Consider the following 6,329-nt stretch of genomic DNA (forward strand, 5'->3'; position numbering starts at 1 on the left):
TAAATGCTTTCCTTTATCACTTGGCTATGATGAGTGTTTGGTTGAGAGGATAAGCACTTCTATAGCTTCAGTCAGGTACACGTATTAGGCAACAATCTCCCACAGAGGTTCTTGTGATCATTGTGATAGAGTATACTCTGGTTCCTAATCGTGCTCTAGACGGGTTGTGCACCCTTACTACTCTATGCCATCAAACGACTCCTTGGATTGTTTAGCCAGATTCTGGTTAGTTTAATGCGGTAAACTCACTGAACTTAGATTACGCAAACAACATCCTAGGTGTTATTCATGATTAAGCATTGCTTTGTAGAAGTAGAGTTAAGTTAGATTTACATGCTTTTATTTTCATGTTTTCTAGTAGTTAACAGAAAATATCCTGAAAAATATCATCTTTTACTTTTCTTTTACACAAGGCTATAATAGATTAATTTGGAAGTGGTTTGATAACTACGCTTTAAGTCTCTTAGGATCGACACCCAACTTCCCCACTTTTTACTGAACTTGGGATTATGTTAGGTTTTATAAATATTATTTTTGATAGTTAGGGACCCAAGCCTTGGTGAGCCTACCAAATTTTGGTGCCGTTTCCTAGGACTTAGCTACGGTTATAAGCCAACTTCAATTTTAGGATATTTTTTCTTTGTTTTTTTTTATTTACTTCCTTTTTACTTTTTGTTTGCTGATTTTGAAGTCTTAAATATGTGTGTATCAAGTGTGTATGTTTGGTTTGCGTTCTTTGGATCCTGAGATAGTGCCCCTAGACCCCGAGACTAAGAAATCCCTAAGATCCTCTAGGAAACCTACCCCTATTCCTGAGATTGCTGAGTCGTCTGAACTAAAATGCATGGTTGAACGACCACTGGTTCCCTCTGAACAAATCTCGAAGCCCTGAGCTCCTTATCCACCTGTGGTAGAGGAGCAGCTCCTTCGGCCACTTAGGGACTACTTTGTACCTAATGCATACACCTCGTCGTCTTACATTCGGTTCCCATGTGTCCAGGCTGCGCAATTCTAGATTAAGACTTCTATCATCTCGATGCTGCCCAACTTTCATGGGAATTCTACAGAAAATCCTTACCAACATTTAGATGAATTCTTGGAAATTTGCTCCACCATCCATATACCTAATTTTAGTGATGACACTCTCCGTCTTAGGCATTTTTCGTTCTCTCTGAAGGATAAGGCCAAATTTTGGCTGATATCCTTAGAACCAAATTTGGTGGCCAACTAGGCCACTATGCAACATGAATTATTGAAAAAGTACTTCTCAATTGGGAAGACGAACCAGCTTCAGAGAGCCATCACGAGCTTCCCACAGATGGATGGGGAACTCTTTTTCAAGACTTGGGAATGCTTTAGGGATCTACTCCATAAATGCCCACATCATCAGATCCCTAAGTGGTAATTAGTTCAAACCTTTTACGAAAGATTAGCCGAGAAAGATAGGTTGATGGTTGATGCATCGTGCAGAAGTACTTTCCTCACCAAGCATAAAAATGAGGTTTGGGTTCTTTTTGAGAACTTGATTGAAAACTCTTATTAGCACATGGTCACTACTCGTAGACCCCCAAATCCATCCGCTTTCAAACCCCAAGGGAGTTTATGAATTAACCTCAGACCACAACTTAGGACCCACTTTACACGGCATATCTAAAAAGTTAGATCAATGCTTGTCCCTAAGGCTACCACAACAACTATAGGCTTGTGTAAAGGTGTGTGCAATCTTCTTTGATCCTTCCATTCGTATTACAACTGCCCACATGCGCCATCCTAGCCTGAACTTGTGTAGGAGGAAGTAAAAGCAACTCAACTTCTCCTGGAGGCCAGCATCTCAACTTCTCCTAGAGGCCACAAGCTCTGAGATTTCACAATCAAAGGCCTCAAATATCACATAATGCAACATCTTCACATGCGTTCCAAAACTCTCAAAATCTTTCCATGGCCACCCTTTAACCATCTCCTCATTAGAAACCAGTTTCTCAACCTAAATATGATCAAACTTTTCAAGAAACAGTGCTAAAAGTGCTAAAGGGCATTAAGATTGATAACCAGGTGGACAAGAAATTGCTTTACTCTCTCTCTCAATCTATTGCCAAAATAGAAGCATCTATAGGGCAACTAACTCTTTCAGTGAATCGCAAAAATGAAAGTAAGATGTCAAATTAGCTTCTCATACATCTGAGAGAACCATACGATGGACCATCATCGTGTCATGAACAGGCCCAAGCAGTAACCACTTTGCGAAATAGTGGGGAGGTAAACAAGAAGGTAGAAGGGAAGTTAAGCATGGGTAAGGGTAAGAAGATGATAGGGGTAGAACTTGACGATGAATTATACTCCTTTAACTCGGTGAGCAATCCCAAAGCTTCCACAACCTCCACTAAAGAAAGATTGTCACCATTTGCCCCTCCAGTACCATATCTTGCTATCCTACAGGAAAGTTCAAAATCTAAGAAGGTAAAAGTTGAAGATTCTATGATGAACACCTTTAGAAAATCAAAGAACAACCTTCTTCTCTTAGATGTTATCAAACAAATGCCTAACTACAAAAAGTTCCTCAAGGAGTTGTGCACCCAAAAGCGTAAATCAACGAAGCACCCAGATCAAGGAGTCAAATAGACTGAAACCGTAAGCTCAATTTGTTTAGGTTCTACTCCTCTCAAGCTTAAGGACCCCGGTGTTGCCACTATCTCCCGTATAGTAGGTGCGTGCACTATCAATAGGGCCCCTTTGGATTTGGGAGCAAGTGTGAACATACTACCCTACTCGGTCTATTGGGGTGCTAGTTTAGGAGATTTGAAGCCAACCCCAGTCACGTTGCGTTTTGCTGATCAATCTATAAAAAGACCCTGGGGTATTATAAAGGATATCTTAGTCAAGGTTGGCAAGTTCTTTTACCCTGTTGACTTCCTTGCCCTAGATATGGAACCTATTGGTCCATTGCAGCAATTAGGCCCAGTCCTTTCGGGCCGACCATTGTTAGCCACAGCTATTACCTGCATTCAGTGTAGAACAAGTGTCATGAACATTTCCTTTGGCAACATGCAACTCTGGCTTAATGTGTTCTGCACTCCATGACACCAACCTGATGAACTTCATTTCAAGGATGTCAACATGATCAATGAAGGTGTTAAGCAGGATACACCCCCAATTACGTCAAGTGATTCCTTTGATAAGAAGCCTCTACGTGATCAACCTCCTACTACAAGTTTAGAGGATCCGTGTACCCAAAGTCCTGCTACTAGTGAGTCGACCTCTACATCAGAAAGAAGACCTTGGAAAGCAAAATTTAAGAGCCTTCCTACCCTTTCTAGTATTCCAGCACATCCTTCTATTGAGGTCCCTCCAATACTCGAGTTGAAGCCTCTGCCATCTTCTCTTAAGTACATTTTCTTAGGTCCCTAAGAAACCGTGCCTGTAATCATATCATCCAGTCTGGATAGTTTGCAGGAATTTAGGCTCATTCATGTTCTAAGAAAACATATAAGAGCCATAGGCTGGTCAGCGGCGGACCTTAAGGGGAATTGATCAGTCTGTTTGCATGCATCAGATTCATCTTGAGTCAAATGTTAAACCCATCCATGAGATGCAACAGAGACTTAACCCCAATATGAAGGAAGTGGTTAAACTCTTAGGCCTGGGGATCATATTTCCTATATCTAATAGTGAATTTGTGAGCCCTACGCAAGTGGTCCTGAAGAAATCCGAGATCACTATTGTTGAAAATGATAAAGGTGAAGGTATTGCCACTCGTGTCAATAGCGGTTGGCAGGCATACATTGACTATAGGAAACTTAATAACCTCACTCGAAAGGACCACTTCCCATTACCATTTATTGATCAAATACTAGAAAGGCTAGTAGGATAGAATTTCTATTACTTCCTGGACAGATATTCTGGGTACAATTAGGTTGCAGTCCACTTGGAGGATCAGGAGAAGACTACCTTCACCTATTCGTTTGGGACCTTTGCATATAGGAGGATGCCTTTTAGGCTTTGTAACACCCCAGCAACATTTCAAAGGTGCATGCTCACTATATTTTTTGACATGGTGGAGAATTTTTTTGAAGTATTTAAGGACGATTTCTCTGTGTTTGGGCTCTCTTTTGATGTATGTCTAGACAACCTATCTGAAGTCCTTACAAGATGCGTAGAAACAAATTTGGTGTTGAGTTGGGAGAAGAGTCATTTTATGGTAGAGGGCATAGTATTAGGCCATGTTGCCTCTGCCAGAGGGATTGAAGTAGATCGGGCAAAAGTAGAGCTGATTTCTAAACTCCTACCTCCTACTTCTATTAAACAAGTGAGGTCCTTCTTGGGGCATGCTGGTTTCTATCGGCGGTTCATCAAAGACTAGGAAAATTTATCAGCCATTGACCAACTTGTTGCTGAAATATGCACCATTTGAGTTTGATGAAACTTGTCTTAGTGCGTTTGAAACTCTAAGGATGCTGCTCTCCTCCACTCTGATAATACAACCACCTGAGTGGCCCTTTCCTTTTGAAATCATGCGTGACACATCGGACTACGCTGTCAGGGTTGTGCAGGGTCAACGGGTAGGCAAGTTACCTCATGCAATTTACTATGCTAGCATGACTCTTTAAGGAGCACAACTGAATTACACCACTACTGAAAAGGAGCTTTTAGCTATTATCTTTGCCTTAGACAAATTCCACTCTAATCTCATAGGATCCAAGCTCATTGTGTACTCAGATCACGCTACCTTACGATACCTTCTCACTAAGAAAGAGACCAAACCCAGACTGATAAGGTGGATCCTACTTTTGTAGGAGTTTGATTATGAAATCCAGGATAGGAAGGGAACGAAGAACCATGTCGTAGATCATTTATCGCACATCTTGATTGAGGGGTCCTCTGATTCTTTTCCAGTGAAAGATTCCTTTCCTGACGAGCAGCTCTTTGTCGTTTCTTCTCAACCCCCATGGTTTGCTACAATTGCCAACTACTTGGCCATGAGTGTTATTCCTTATGATTAGACATAGTAGGAGAGGAATAAGTCCCAAGTGCGCCAATACATATGGGAAGATCCTAATATGTTTAAAATAGGCCCCGATTCGATTATTAAGCGTTGTGTTCCCGAAAGTGAGCATCACAACATTTTAAAGTTCTACCACACTTTAAAATGTGGCGACCTCTTTGACAGAAAGAGAACTATAGCCAAAGTACTTCAAATTGGATTCTTCTGGCCTACTCTCTTTAGGGATGCTCACGATTTTTGTACATCATGCTCACGGTGCCAGCAAACTGGGACCATCTCCCGACGTGACATGATGCCCTTAAGCCCCATTTTGGTGGTGGAGCTTTTTGATGTATGGGGGATTGAATTTATGGGTCTATTATTCCATCTCAGGGATGCATGTACGTCCTCGTTGCAGTAGATTACATTTCCAAGTGGATTGAAGCAGCTGAAACCAAAACTAATGACAACTGCGTGGTCATTCATTTTCTTAGGGCTTTTTAATCAGTTCGGTTGTCCTTGAGCCATAATTAGTGATGGGGCCAAACATTTTATCAATTGCTACTTCGCGGCACTCCTCTGGAAGTATTCCATCACTCATAAAGTGACCACCCCATACCACCCCCAAACTAGTGGCCAAGTGGAAGTGTCTAACTATGAGATCAAGACCATCTTGGAGAAAACTGTGAGACCAAATAGAAAGGACTGGTCATTTCGGTTAAACGATGCTCTCTAGGCATATAGGATAGTTTGGAAGACTCCTATCGATATGCCCCCATACCATTTGGTCTACAGTAAAGTTTGTCACCTTTCGATAAAGTTAGAGCACAAAGCATATTGGGCTATTAGGAAATTCAAGTTTGATATAGATGCTACAAGAACTCATCGTCATCTCCAACTCAATGAGTTGGAAGAACTCTGTAATGCTTCATACGAAAATGCCAAGACATATAAAGACATGATGAAAGCTTTTCACGATAGACACGTAGTCGTGAAATCTTTCGAACCACACCAAAAGGTATGGCTTTTCAATTCAAGATTGAAATTATTTCCGAGCAAGCTATGCTCCCGATGGCATGGCCCTTATGTTGTGACCTAGGTGTTTCCTTATGGGGCAGTTGAAATAAAAGACCCCATGACTAACACACTTTTTAAAGTCAATGTTTAGCATTTGAAGCCATATGTCGAGGGCATTACTAAGGGACTTATCGAAAAGGTGCTTTTATGTGATCTAGTATACCCTCCTTGAGTGTTCATTGCATCTGGCTGAAGACGGCAAACTTAGCTCTTCCGGGAGGCAACCCGGGTGTCTCCTTATTCTGTTCTTAGGTTTGTAAGATACCTTATGTAG

At 41.4% G+C, this 6,329-nt stretch overlaps 1 non-coding gene across 1 annotated transcript; it reads right to left on the reverse strand.

Annotated features, from left to right (window-relative positions):
* Positions 1-1,286: 1,286 nt before the first annotated feature.
* Positions 1,287-1,392, reverse strand: LOC131149948 (small nucleolar RNA R71). The gene has a single exon (XR_009135339.1). It is a non-coding gene; the product is annotated as a small nucleolar RNA R71 (small nucleolar RNA).
* Positions 1,393-6,329: the final 4,937 nt, after the last annotated feature.

Source organism: Malania oleifera, chromosome 2 (assembly GCF_029873635.1).
Source record: "Malania oleifera isolate guangnan ecotype guangnan chromosome 2, ASM2987363v1, whole genome shotgun sequence".
NCBI classification, from domain to species: Eukaryota; Viridiplantae; Streptophyta; class Magnoliopsida; order Santalales; family Ximeniaceae; genus Malania; species Malania oleifera.